At 44.0% G+C, this 15,451-nt stretch overlaps 1 pseudogene; it reads left to right on the top strand.

The window, feature by feature from the left end:
- Positions 1 to 15,451, top strand: part of LOC142765859 (phospholipid-transporting ATPase ABCA3-like) — a 91,633-nt pseudogene that overhangs the window by 60,667 nt on the left and 15,515 nt on the right.

Here is a 15,451-nt window from a genome sequence, read left to right as displayed (position 1 = left end):
AGAGTAAACGACATTAGTGATGACAACAGCTGTGAAAAACAAAGCAGCTATAGCAACAATAGACATAGGATGGTTGATTACGCTTTAAATCAATCGGTACACTAAGAACAATCTCACAGTGAACATACCATTCTTGTAAGAAACAATTGTTTTGCAGAAACAAAGGTAATAGCAACCAAACGGAAACGTCATTGCACGAATCAGTAGCTGCTAACCATGGCAACCCAATGACAAATTTATTTAAAATTTTGCTTTTTGATATCCTATTGCACACAATACATCTTTATTTTAGGCAGCTAAATGTTTTTCACTTGAACTCGAATGCAGCTGAAGGTTGTTTTTTTCTTCAGATAATTTGGCTTTTTTCTTTCTTTCTTTACGATTTCAATCGTACTTGCAGCCGGCCGTCAAGCACCACGAGGACACGGATGTTGTGGATGAAGACAAACTTGTAGCGAATCTTGTCCAGAATCCGGTGACACCTTCGCTAATTCCACAGACGTTGACAAACCAGCCTTCCAAATCACAGACCCAGTTGCAGGCTAAGCAGCAACCAAACATGCCGTCCCAGGTTCCAGACAGCACGCAGCCGGCCATGGTGGTGTACCGCCTCCACAAGGTTAACAGTTACCTGGAAGGCCACATTGTGTTACAGGTGAACATCGTTCTATAGTGGAAACTTGGTGCCACGAACTTCAGCCTGCACTGAGCGCTCAGCTGTTAACACAAGTAATGTATCGGATGCAACAACGTTAGGTTTCAACGCTTACACAAAAGCTATTGTAATTGCTAAGTACCGCCCAAACAATTGCGTGTAAAAGACTGTAGAACGTACAAATATAAGCAGTATTTGTCACGTTTCGGTCAAGGAGCTTTCGTAATTGTCTTACGACTTGAACCAACTCAGAGCTCAACTTATGAGTCAACGAGTTTAGCTTTGGGGCTTATCTTGCCGCATCGTCATTGAGACTTGCAACGTTACAATTGGAACTGCAGGTTGAATAAAATTTTTATAAGTGTTTATTAAGCAAGAAGTTCGTGAACAATATTTTGCCATTTCACGTGACAACGAAATGGAGTTGCACTCATGGCCCAAATGAAGTAATAATGAGGTTAGCTGCATTAAAATTATTTGTTAAACGACGATTTGGGCCTTATTATTCTGCTTGCCAGTGATGCCAAACTGCACTCTGATCAGCAGACGTGACGTGTTAAGAAAAAGTTGTTACCTTTTTAACAAGTACTCTACTAAGGGTTAGGGTCTGTTCGACCTGTTGGGTCTGAATCGACCTGTTGCGACCAAAAATAAAGCGTTGCAGTACGGTAATCGAACCGAACGATTGCCTCTGGCCTTCATAAAAGCCCCGCTAACGGCGGTTCGACTAGTGGGATTCGCGTATTACGTACTTCAGTGGATATGAAAGTTATGCTACTTTTTTTATATCATCTCGTCGCTGAGACAATATTTTATGTGATTGCACAATATCTTGAGTGCTTACTCGTCTCATCCTTAGCAACCTCGTGGTTTATGGGTGAGGTAAATTCGTAGAAAAGACTGTAAACGAAATTACACCCATATAGGTGTTTTATAGTGTCTATTATTGACACCCCTACACTCCACGAAATGGGTGTATCAAACAGGACTACACCTATACCGTGGGTGGATTTTCAAATTTACACCCTATGGCACAAACATTTTTTGGGGTGTAAAAGCAAATGTACACCCAAATGGCCTTAAGGGAGTGAGGGTGTAAAAGCGTTGTACACCCAAGTAATCTTAAGAGCGTAAGGGTGTAATATTGCTATGACACCCTAACACTCTTGAAAAACAAAAGTAGTGTAGGGTGTAATTCGCTCAAACAGCAAAAAGGTTGCGGGGGTGTTCATGCTGAATAATGCCCCAACACCCCTGCGAAAAATACCATAATTCCAAAGTTACCCCTTTCCGGTAGGCCCTTCTAGAAACACGTGAAAGCTTACCCTTTAGCTAGACCTTTCATGTGCAGATGTCCTATTGTAGTGGCTCCTGCCGCCGGGTGGTAATCCTGGCCCTAGCACTGTTTTTATGGTGCATATATGAAGCACTGCATATAAGGCTCTCACATATAACATGTAATCCTAGCTGAATGCTAAGGCATCATACAAAATGAGCTGTCACACATAACAGAACGTTCACAAAGTCATGCCATAGTGCAAAATGAAATCAAGCTTTATTTTATTAGACACAGCACATACAGGCTTCAGAGATAAATTGTACCTTAATCAAAAGCCCTTTTCAGCTGTGCAGAGCAGAATGCCATTTGCTACAAAAGAAGACCGAAAATCCCACGTCAATGGTACGGCATGGAGCTCTAACGACCGATGCATGCATATCAAAGTGCAACAGAAGAGCCTTTATTTGCACTTAAATATGAAGAACTAATTTGAACACGCTTCAATGCAGCACAAAAGCACAATGCAGTGAAGCACACCAACAGCAGGAAGAGTAGTGCAATGCTGCATGCTTTATTTCTCCTATATACTGAAATAATATATCAACCCACTTGAACTGGTACAGCGCATTACGGGGAAGAAGAAACGGCCGAGCAGACCGACACAAGAGGACATAGCACTCTAGCCCCGTGTACATAGACGCGACGGGGGCGGGCTGAGTTGAGTGGCGGGTTCAGCTTACCTCGACGCGCCCGAGTTTACATGAACTCGCACGGACGAGGTGAGGTGAGTGGTGATCGCAGCGACGCTTTGCGTCGAGGCGAGCCGAAAGCCCGTCTTCCGGTACCGGTTTCCGCTCCTCCAAGCCTGTGCTCTCGCCGCTGTGGGCTGCGGTTGTTTACGCAGTTGTCGCGCCGCCACCGCGATGAACGAATATAAATAATATTTTCTCGCGTAAAACAAAGATTCGTATTAAACTTACAAAAATAAATATCGTTTCTTCTGCACCCTTTGAAATGATCCAAAGTGTATAATTTTTATATGGAGCACCACACAGACCGATAAGTGCCTGAACATGAACAATATTGCAAATTTTTCAAAGTTCATGTGCCAGCGCTTCCAAACTACTGTCTTCGCGACTCGTGTTTTTCCCCCATTCATCGTCAACAATGCAAGCAAGCTATGCAGCTGCGTTGTCTCTGGAAAAGTTGAAAAGCTGTGAAAATTTCTGATTTTGGTCAAGAACACTGCATTGCTTCCCCGCAAAGCACATTAACATACACTAGTGGTGAATGCGTTTTAACAAGGAAATGCGGTTCTTTTGCTACCGACTAGAATTGTTTTACCGTGCTGCGTATAATATTTCACTTTTTCGAAGTTTCGTCGCAACCTAACTGCCGCCATGTTTAAGAAATTGAAATTTTCTTTAGAAAATTGGTTCCAAAAATGAATAGTGTAGTAAAGTGACCAACCATTACTTTTTAGAGTGTAATCGTAGATGGTCTAGCGTACTGTCTGGGATATTTGGCGTGGAACGAGCCTCATCTCCTCCAAAACCCGAACACTAAACCCGAAAAAACTTTCGAAATGCCTAAGTCCATTCAGGGATTCATGAAACACGAATTAAAAAGAACGAAACCAACCCTGGACTATGCTTTTCCTCTCGGGAAAATTACATGTATTGGTGAAGGCACTTAATTTTCGTGATAAAGTCAATTTACACGACTTGCAAAAAAACCCAAAACAAAACTTACAAAGAATAAAATACCCGAAAGTATTTGCCTTTTAATAGTCGAACCTGGCTGTGAAGAACGCAAAATAAATGCAAGCGGATTTGGAATGCTGTGCATTAGTAGACAATTCTGTGAATTTACGCTAATTCATTCTGATGGCGAGGTGACGAGAAACTTTATTAAAGCGTTCATGTGCACGTATTTGAGATATCTGGCGCACAAGCCGATTTCCTGCTACGGGCAGAGCAAAATAGCCGGTCGCGAGAACGATAACCAACAAGCTCTCGTAGGACGTGCCAAGCAAGATTTAAACGTCAAAGTGATCTGCATTTACCGCATAACAAAACGATGTCCTCCGCGCGTACCGCGCGTGCCGGCCGACAGAGAAAGAGCAACGTCGGAGTGATGGGGACAGGGGAAGCGGAGACGGCGACTGGCGGGAGAGGTCACGAGCCGTCAACTCAGCGCGACCGGTTATACATGCCTTTCTGAGCGCAGCGAGTTCGGTGAACCTACCCCCTGTCTCCGGGTTGACGGGACTCGCCACGACGACTCTCCGCCCCGACGCGTCCGCTTATACATGGGGAGGGCGAGTCTAGAAAACCTGTTTATTTCGACTCAACGCGCCCTTGTCGGGTCAATGTAAACGGGCCTTCTGTCCTCTTGTGTCGGTCTGCTCGGCCGTTTCTTCTTCCCCGTAATGCGCTAAGCCAGTTCAAGTACGACGAACCAACTCGCCCAATCTTCAACACTCGTGATATCAATGCACACTACAATTGGCTCATCGATACGCCACAGTTTGCATGAGTTGTGGCATGCGTTATGCATATTATGCAAGGCTAGTGGTATTCTAATGAATGTAATGACAAATCAGTCTTAAAATGGCATTTCCATTTCACAATAACTCTTGTGTGTTCAGACATTCAAAATACTGGAAAAACAATAATCAGGAGTGAAAACAATAGGCAAAATTACAATAGCTTAACAGTGTCACTAGATACTAACCATGCAGAATAATTGATTTAAATATGTAAAATTTCAAGCGCATCACATATTATGTCCCCCTGAAACAATGAAACATCAAGGAACATAAAATGGACACACAAAAGCGGGGTGAAAAATTAACTACTTACAGCTAGCAGAGGTAGAGCAGCCAAGCTATCATATGAAGCAATATTTTGGAGCATCATATTTTGCTTTTCCAGGGAAAAAATTTAAATTTGGAGCCGGTTTCAGGAAAAACAAACGCAGAATTTTTTAGCCTTAAACTCCAAATTTACAGCATTGATTGATATGTGCAGTTTAGCGTCCCAAAATTACCATATGGTTGTGAGAAACGTCGTAGTGGAGGGCTCCGGAAATTTTGACCACCTGGGGTTCTTTAACATGCACCCAAATCTGAGCACACAGACCTACAGCGTTTCTGCCTCCATCGGAAGTGCAGCCACCGCAGCCGTGATTCGATCCCGCGACCTGGGGGTCAGCAGCCGAGTACCATAGCCCCTAGACCAGCGCGGTGGGGCTCCTAATTTACAGTAGTACAACAAATTAGACTGAATCACACAAAAAGAAAATTATATGTACAAATTATTTTATATCCGCTAATACATTCAAAATATACGAGAGCGCAGCTATTTTAATAAAAGCACTCTTGAACTGTCCCACAGTGCAAACAATGCTACCTCCCGATTTACGAACACTCCTCGACTCGAATCTTGTCCTTCACTTGAACTATCCGAGCACAGCCCCACCGCTTATCAAAAAAATGACGCTACGTTTCTCGAGAATCGCTGCAGATTATCCCTGATATTGGGTGACTTGCTCTGCCTAGAGACTGCGCTGGAATTAATTTTCTCAAGTCAAGGTGAAGCATTTAGTGAAGGGACGTTCTAAAATACGGGGGTAAAACTCACAGTAGTATTTGCCGAGCTTGTCAAACTGTTTGACAGGCGACCCAGAAATTCCTGATATTTGTAAAGGTGGTGGCGCTCAAGTAGGTGGCGAAAAGAAAAAAAAAGTGTCATACATTTTTTTTATCGTTGCTTAAGGCTGCAAAAACCTCATAAATCACTCTGAAAGACGGCCAGCACTCATACTAGTACTCGTTATTGAATGGCATCTGCATGGCAGAGTAATAGAGGGGAAAATATTTTGTGTCCTGTGACAGCGAGTATTAGTAGCCACTTCCAAATCATAAAGCACTTTTCCGCAGAGCGAAAGCGCACTCTGGCAAAAGCGACTTAAAAAGCGTTATGGAGGTCATAAAAAGGGGGGGGGGGAGAACTTTCTTTTAAACAGTTCTACTCTTCTTTTGCTGCAAGGTTAGATTATAGTCAAATAAAAGTTATAATTACGGTTGGAGCATCTGTATTAGATTGGATGATGATGACCCGCCTCGATGGTTTAGTTACCAAGGTACTCAGCTGCACTTTTTATGCAGGCGAAATTGCTGAAGGCCCATTTGCCTAGATTTGGGTGCTCAAGAGCCCCAGGCGGCCGAAATTTCTGGAGCCCTCCCCTAAAGCGTCTCGTAATCAAGTGGTGGCTTTAGGACATTAAACTGCACACAATAAAAATTGGATGGTGATGCACAACTTACGTTGAATAATGGATTTTATGTTTCTTGATAAAATTAACAATACTGAGAAAGAATTGAGGCTGGTTGGGCATTTCATAATGGTTTTGTGCAAAATTAGGAAATTGTATCAATTGACACAATTGGCGCGGCTGCTGTTCTCTTGAACATGCAAATATGAATACGAAAATAGCATGTAATATTGTGCTACAGACATTAAACATGTGCTGTAAATAGACAAGAATGCCTGAATTGAATAGTCAATTTCGCGACGAAACAACGACCGCACAAAGAAAACACATGGACAGGACGGGTGCTCACTAGCAGCTGTTTGTACCATATATTCCTAATATAGCATATATTCTTACACACAACCTTAACAAGGTGGCGAGGCGGCATGAAGTACTGATGGAGTTCGTGTCCCAAACAAACTAGCATAGTTGTGCCGGTGCATCGCTGGAAATCATGCTGAGCAGCTGAAAGGCTGTAAAAAGAAGAATGCGTGGTTATTCAAGTAGTCTGCCACTGAAGTGGTTTACAAAATACCCCTATCGTGCAGAAAGAGACATGTTAGCCAGACGACAAGGCACTGCGTCAATGATCGAGCGAGGGAACACGCCCTTACGGCAAAGAATAACGACGGTGCCCGTTCAAGAGCGCATGTCACTTCATGTGGATTCACACCCAGAGCAATGTGGAAGGGCTTTCACAAAAGAAACGGGGTATCAATTGCGTTAGCAAAACTTTCCTCATCGTGTATGAGCTGGAAGCACGGTATCTAGCGTTCATGTGTCCTATAGCGCCATTAGGTAAGGGACGGCCCAAGTAGGTTGCACATGCGTTGGCAAAAAGTGGGTTTATATCAGCCTGTTTCCTCAAGAAATAAACAATTACAAATGAGTGCCCATCCTGTTTATGTGTTTTCTTTGTTTGTGTGGTCATCATTTTGGCGCAAAATTAACTAATATTTAATGTAAACATGCACCAACTATCCCAACAGCGAGTTCTATTAGATATGAATGCCGCTGCTGCACATGTAAACAATAGCACGTGCAGCCGCCTTAGAACTGTGAAAAAAGCAGCGTTATACAGTGCCTGAAAGGAGGCACTTTCATTATATTTCTTGGTAAATAAAGTGCTGAATAAGCATAGGACCTTTTTCTGTGTTCACGACAAGCTGTTAGGGTGATTTTATGCCAAAAGCCCAGCCATTTTGGCGACCATCTCAAATGCATACGAAAATTATTGTGCTAATTAACTGTATTGAAAGCAGTGAATCGGTAGGATATTTCGGACAGAAAAAATGTTTGGTCACGTGGTTGCCTTCGGAACTTTCCGGAATGTCGTTTGGGTGTTGTTTATGAAAAAATTGATTTTAAATGTACGTTCTATACCAAATTTTGTCTGGCTTAAAGCCGGCACGCACCGATGATCTCACCAGAGAAGGATTGGCCACCCTGGTGCAGTATCTGGCCACCCCCTCGCGTAGACATTCGTCAATTAACTCACGGCCCTCAGGCCCCACCAGCTGCGGAGCAACTGACCACGGCGGCGGTCAGATCTGCAAAGCAGCAGAGGGTGCTAGGAATCTCTGGATACGGACAGGCCACCATTGGAACTTGAACTTAGCAACGTTTAACGTTAGAACGTTATCTAGTGAGGGAAGTCTAGCTGTATTATTCGAGGAGCTGGAAGGCATTAAATGGGATATAATAGGGCTGAGTGAGGTTAGGAGGACAGATGAGGCCTATACTGTGCTACAGAATGGGCACGTCATTTGCTATCGGGGCTTGGCAGACAGAAGAGAACTGGGAGTAGGGTTCCTAATTCACAGAAACATAGCTGGCAACATAGAGGATTACTATAGCATTAATGAAAGGGTGGTAGGCATTGTAATTAAACTGAATAAAAGATACAAAATGAAGGTAGTACCGGCTTACGCGCCTACATCCAGCAATGATGACGCTTCAGTTGAAAGCTTCTATGAATACGTGAAATCGGCAATGAGTAAGGTGAAAACACAGTATACTATAGTAATGGGCGACTTTAATGCAAAGGTAGGGAAGAAGCAGGCTGGAGACCAGGCAGTAGGAGATTACGGCATCGGCACTAGAAACGCAAGAGGAGAGATACCAGTAGAATTCGCAGAACGCAATAATCTGCGTATTTTGAATACCTTCTACCGAAAACGAGAAAACCGCAAGTGGACATGGAGGAGCCCTAATGGCGTAAATAAGAACGAAATAGACTTTCTAATGACTGCACACGCAGGAGTCGTGCAGGATGTGGAAGTGGTTGGCAAGGTAAGATGCAGTGACCATAGAATGGTACGGGCTCGAATCCGCCTAGACTTGAAGAAGGAACGACAGAAACTGATACGCAAGAAGTCAATCAATGAGCTAGCACTGAGAGAGAAAGTACAAGAATTCAGAGTGTCACTGCAGAACAGGTACTCTGCTCTTAGCGAGGAAACCAACCTTAGCCTAGATACAATGAATGATAATCTGACGAGTATCATCACGGAGTGTGCAGTGGAAGTTGGAGGCAGGGTAGCTAGACCGGACACCGGCAAGCTTTCCCAGGAAACGAAGAACCTAACTAAGAAGCGTCAAATCATGAAAGTGTCAAGTTCAACAGACAAAATAGAACTGGCAGAGCTTTCGAAGTTGATTATTAGACGTAAATATGCGATGTAAGAAGGTATAACATGGAGAGAATAGAGCACGCTCTGAAAAACGGAAGAAGCGTCAAAGCAGTGAAGAGGAAACTTGGGATATGCAAAAGGCGGATGTATGCACTAAGGGACAAAGAAGGCAAAATAACTACCAATATGGATAGGATAGTTAAAATAGCGGAGGAGTTTTACAGAGATCTGTACAGTAGCCGAGACAACCACGACCTTAATACTATAAGAACTAGCAGAAACCCAGACGACACCCCACCGGTAATGATAGAAGAAGTCAGAAAAGCTTTGGAGAGTATGCACAGAGGCAAAGCTGCTGGTGAGGATCGGGTAACATCAGATCTGCTGAAAGATGGAGGACAGATTGTGTTAGAAAAACTAGCCACTCTATTTACGAGGTGTCTCCTGACAGGAAAAGTACCAGAGTCTTGGAAGAACGCTAACATCATCTTAATACATAAGAAAGGAGATGACAAGGACTTGAAGAATTACAGGCCGATCAGCTTGCTCTCTGTAGTATACAAGCTATTTACAAAGGTAATTGCTAGCAGAGTGAAGAAAACATTAGAATTCAATCAACCAAAGAAACAAGCAGGATTTAGAACAGGCTACTCAACAATTGACCACATTCATACTATCAATCAGGTAATAGAGAAATGCTCATAGTATAACCAACCACTATACATAGCCTTCATAGATTACGAGAAGGCGTTTGATTCAGTAGAATTATCAGCCGTCATGCAGACACTGCGAAATCAGGGCGTAGATGAAATATATACAAACATTCTGGAAGAAATCTACAGGGGATCAACTGCTACCATAGTGCTTCATAAAGAAAGCAACAGAATACCAATAAAGAAGGGTGTAAGGCAGGGGGACACAATCTCCCCAATGCTATTCACTGCGTGCTTACAGGACGTTTTCAGAAGCCTAGAATGGGAACAGTTAAGGATAAGAGTTAATGGAGAGTACCTCAGTAACCTGCGCTTCGCCGATGACATTGCATTGCTGAGTAACTCAGGGGACGAATTGCAACTCATCATTATGGAGTTAGACAAGGAGAGCAGAAAGGTGGGTCTTAAAATTAATCTGCAGAAAACGAAAGTAATGTACAACAACCTCGGAAAGGAACAGCGCTTTGCGATAGGTAATAGTGCACTTGAAGTTGTAAAAGACTATGTCTACTTAGGGCACGTAATAACCACAGAGCCTAACCACGAGATTGAAGTAACTAGAAGAATAAGAATGGGGTGGAGCACATTCGGCAGGCACTCTCAAATTATGACAAGTAGATTGCCACTGTCCCTCAAGAGGAAGGTATATAACAGCTGTATCTTGCCGGTACTTAGCTACGGAGCAGAAACCTGGAGACTCACAAAGAGGGTTCAACTTAAATTGAAGACGACGCAGCGAGCAGTGGAAAGAAAAATGGTAGGTGTAACCTTAAGAGACAAGAAGAGAGCAGAGTGGATTAGGGGACAAACGGGAGTTAAGGATATCATAGCTGCAATAAGGAAGAGGAAATGGACATAGGCCGGGCATGTAGCACGTAGACAGGATAACCGCTGGTCATTAAGGGTCACCAACTGGATTCCCAGAGAAGGGAAGCGGGGTAGGGGGAGACAGAAGGTTAGGTGGGCAGATGAGATTAAGAAGTTTGCGGGTATAAATTGGCAACAGCAAGCACAGGACCGGGTTAACTGGCGGAACATGGGAGAGGCCTTTGTCCTGCAGTGGACGTAAACAGGCTGATGATGATGATCATGATGATGATGATGATGAGTAAAGATTCTTGTGGAAAGTGTTTGAAGCTCAGTAATAATATTGCAATTATACTGGCACATATGCTTCTAAAAATTTATCCAAAACGTGTTATGTTTGCATTTTTTTCATTGGAGTACTGCAGTTTGTATGAATGTCTGAGTAGTAAATACTTACTCCACGCAAAGTATATTTTGAGGAAAAAATATTTGAGTCCTCTCAAGTTGGTAAACTTTATGAGAAAAAATCATAAATTCTACAAAATCGTAATTTTTGATTTGTGGGGTTTAACGTCCCAAAACCACTTCTGATTATGAGAGACGCCGTAGTGGAGGGCTCCGGAAATTTTGACCACCTGGGGTTCTTTAACGTGCACCCAAATCTGAGTACACGGGCCTACAACATTTCCGCCTCCATCGGAAATGCAGCCGCCGCAGCCGGGAATCGAACCCGCGACCTGCGGGTCAGCAGCCGAGTACCTTAGCCACTAGACCACCGCGGCGGGGCAAATCGTAATTTTTTTTTGTCCATATTAGGATGCAATTTACACCATGTGGTGGCTCAACTAAAAATTACCTTTATACATAAATTGTAAGAAAAAAAAACAGTTCTCCTATACCATCATTACGTTTTTTGTTTTAAGGAAGAAAATATTTTTTTAGCAATCTTATTGGCGCCTATCTTCCCATTTGGTCATACGACAGCTGCCGCCTTGAAACTCCCTATTTTCACCAATGGGAAAGTTCAAAACTTATTTTCTTCCTTAAAACAAAAATATGTAATGATAACAATTGGGATATGAAAATACCTCTTTTTTCTTTTTTTTAGGTTTGAAGGTCATATTTATTTGAAACACTCGACAGTGAAAATCACGTCTCAATATAGACGAAAATGACGATTCTGCGAAATTTCTAATTTTTCTTGTAATGTTTAGCAGCTTAAGAGGTCTCATAATATTATTTCCTCAAAACATACCTTTTGTGTAGTTAGTATTCATTACTCAGACATTCATAGAAAGTGCAGTATTACAATAGAAAAAAAGCAAATATAATACATCTTGGCTAAGTTCTTGAAGGTGTGGTAGACGTAGAAAGTGTTTAACAGCGCAAACGACAAGAAGGGAAAGAAGAGACAAGAACAGAGCCCTGAACAAACAACCAAAGTTTACTGCAAGCTATCTACAATATATAGAAAACAGAATCTGTACATAACCACGCACCATAAGCAGAATACATGCACCATACGGCCTACGTTATCAACAACCAGTCATATAAGTGGACCCCAGATAACTAATTTCATAGCAGTTAAGAAAAATTGAGGGTACGCTAACACAGGAAGCACCAAGTTGTTGAATATAGAAGGCATCACTAATCTTGTGCTCGCGCCGATTTTTATATCCCGCGTGATCAAACACTTGTCAAGAATTGGCTGACAACAAGACCTATTACAATGATCTGCCAAGTGGCTGGGAAGGAAACCTTTTAGAAAGTTAGCGTGCTCCCTGAACGAATCATTCATGCATCGCCCTGTTTGGCCAATGTCCACAAGTATTCATCGTGGTTAACAGCGCGAAACACCCGGACTAGCCCAGTTTTCCATCTTGGTCCACAAGTAAATAATATCTTGTAGAAAATTGCTAAAACACATTCAACATGGCACATAGCATGTTTCTTAGTGCCTGCTTCTTTCTTAGGTCCTTCACTGTTGACCCTACGACATAGGCCAGCGAGCTTGTCGCGTGCGCAGAACGCAACACTTACACTATTTTGTAGCGTTAGGTACAATGGCGTCGCTGAGCCAAATTTGCGTGAGGCTGGTCTGCGCATGCGCAATAATACTGCGCCGCCGCCGCGCGCAATTCGATGCGCTGCGCAGACGATCAGTGGTGTCACGCACCGGAACCAGCACCTTTTCCAGCGACCTTCTTTAGCCTATGGGAAACTTCGTGTACGTGGAGAATAACAGCCTTGCTAGAATGAGGCTTGTTGAGTTAGCTGTTGCTTTGTGTCTTATCAGGAAATCTTAGTGACGTTAGGAGAGCCTCGACAATAGAAGTTAGCAGGGGATTAAAAGCCTGCTTGTTGAAGGCGGTAAACTTAGAGCGAGAAACTGCACTCTATCTGGTGGTGACAAGAGCCAGTTAGAATTGCCTTTAGACAGGAAAAAGCGATGCTTCACTTGACTAGCTTAGAATGGGTGGACGTAAAAAAAACAAGGCTTTACCTTGAGCAAGGTTCCTTGAACAAGGAACAAGTCAACTGTAATAAAAAATTTCGTTGCATTCACAGCCTCATACTTGTGTCAGGCAACGTGCACTTGAGGTGAGAATTTTTTTTTATTAGGACACTCTTACTCGCTGCAATTGCAAGGTCAGGGTGCTACGCATTGAATAAGGGAACAAATAGTATGAATATGCATTGAATGTTCACAAGGACTGCTGCATGAAACCAATTTCGAACGTCATCTGCGCTGATGCAGGGCCTGAGCTTCAGCGTGCGCTCGGGCGAGTGCTTCGCCCTTCTCGGAGTCAATGGTGCTGGAAAGACCACCACCTTCAAGATACTTACGGGCGAAATCCTGCCGCAGGAGGGTGATGCATACATTGGTGGCGTGTCCGTCGTGCGTATTGTGTACTAGGTAGGTTGATGACGCTGGGCATCTGGCTGCACATAGCTGCACAATGTAGCGTTCAGTCGCGTCAAAGGTGAACTCAGGCAATTTTTGACCAAGTCGTAGTCGCAGTTATTCTGCGTTCCTGAGACGCTCCTGTCACAGGCCTGATAGTAGAAATACTCGGTAAGTTTAACAATAGCTTCTAGTAGGCATGGAAATGCCCCACCAAAAGAAACTTAACCAAGCAGTACTTTCTATTTGTCCCGTAAAATATGGTAAAAAGCGGAACTATCGCAACATCCCGCAGCGCGGAGTATGAAACCTTTGAAAGAAGCGTAGAGCAAACGCTCAATTGAAAGGTGACCACGCCGCAACACACGTACCACTATACCGTATGGTTAAGTAGCGCGTTTTTAGGGGCGAAGCTCCTTATAGCGGCGCCCGTTCGTCCCTCGTAGCCGTAGTAGTAGTAGTGTGTAACCAGTCTTACATTTCAACCTCCAAGGTGGTGCCGGTGGGAGATTTCTTTTGTGCGTTCTTGAACAAAAAAAATGCGCAGTGTGCGCGTTAACTAAAAGCCGAATTCTCCTCTCTCTCATTTCCCCTTAGCAGCCATTGGCATGTACATTGAACACTATCTGACAAAAAAGGGTTGCTACGTTATACTCGTTGGGCGTAACCTCCTTGGTTTTAGAAAGGTTTAGTGAGCGTTGGGCCGTAGTGCAATGAATACAGTGAACTAGTATATACCATGAACTCGAGGTGGTTAAAAGTGGGAAGTAGACATGAAGCGCAAGCAGTAAGAAAGTGTGTGTGTGCCTCCTCTCGTTCAGTCCTTGGAATGTCTGCTGGATGGCGGTGCTTCTATATGACGAATATATGACGAGAAGATGCGAGATGGTGGTACTAGGAGTGTTGAATAGGTGGACGAACCGACACACAGACAGGTGCACGGACGGACGCACAGATGGCTGCATGGACGGATAGACGCATGGACGGACGCAGGAGGGGAAGCATGAACGAACGCATTCACGGACGCACAGATGGACGTGTGGATGCACTAATAGACGCACGCACGGACGGGCGGATGGACGCACGGGCGGCAACACAAACACACGCATGAACGGACGGAAGCAAGAACGAAGGGACGGACGGATGCTTCGCCCCACGCTCCATCATTCACTCCGTAGATATGCTGCCATTTTTTAGAGACAAAAGAGAAAAGACACGACATTCGCCACAAGTGTGGTGTCTTTCTTGTCAATTTTGTCCCATAAAAAAGTGGGCTTCTAAACCATATGGTATAACTATCAGTTACCAACTTGCTCAGCTCTCAACCTTATTGAATTAGACGTGCCAATTAGACGTCGGACAAGGTCAACTGAGATTCGGACACAGTTGGTGACCAACTGGAATCGCCAATCCTCTTAGATAAAGTATACCTTATAGTGAATAAGAAAGGCGTTCATACCATCAGCTCAGCTATCATCAACACAAGAAAAAGGCACGAGATAGGCGATCAAGCAGCGTCACCTGGGTTCGCCTGCGTTCCTTTAGAGCTACCACCCGCTTGCTGAGTCCTTCAATAAACCCCCTTTACAATTGGTGGATCGTGCTGGGTAACTGCATCACCTACAACCTGTAACTCCGATCCCGCCCCCTGCCGTCGACCATGCAAGTTAACGCTGCCCAACAGATAGCACCTCTCGCGGCCGCTACTTGCCCCGGCCCGGTTCACCAGCGAGACCCCCCGATCTTTTCGGGCGCCGAAGACCAGGACGTCGAGGACTGGCTGTCCTCCTACGAAAAAGTCAGTGGACCAAACAGGTGGGACGACGCTTCTAAGTTGAGCACCGTCAACTTTTACTTGGCTAATGTGGCGAAAATGTGGTACACAAACCATGAATCCGAATTCGAAAACTGGGCCACTTTCAAGCAGGCAATATCCTCGGTTTTCGGTCGCCCTGCCGTGCGGAAGTTGCGCGCCAAACAACGCCTGCGCTCACGGGTACAAAGCCTGGCGAAACGTTTACCGCCTATATCGAAGATATACTCGATCTCTGCAGGCGCGACGATGATTCAATAAGCGAAAGTGCCCAGATCCAGCACATTATGAAAGGTGTTGATGACGACGTCTTTCAAATGCTCCTTGCG

The sequence above is a fragment of the Rhipicephalus microplus genome, chromosome 1 (assembly GCF_043290135.1).
Source record: "Rhipicephalus microplus isolate Deutch F79 chromosome 1, USDA_Rmic, whole genome shotgun sequence".
NCBI classification, from domain to species: Eukaryota; Metazoa; Arthropoda; class Arachnida; order Ixodida; family Ixodidae; genus Rhipicephalus; species Rhipicephalus microplus.
This window is presented reverse-complemented; position numbering and strand designations above follow the sequence as displayed.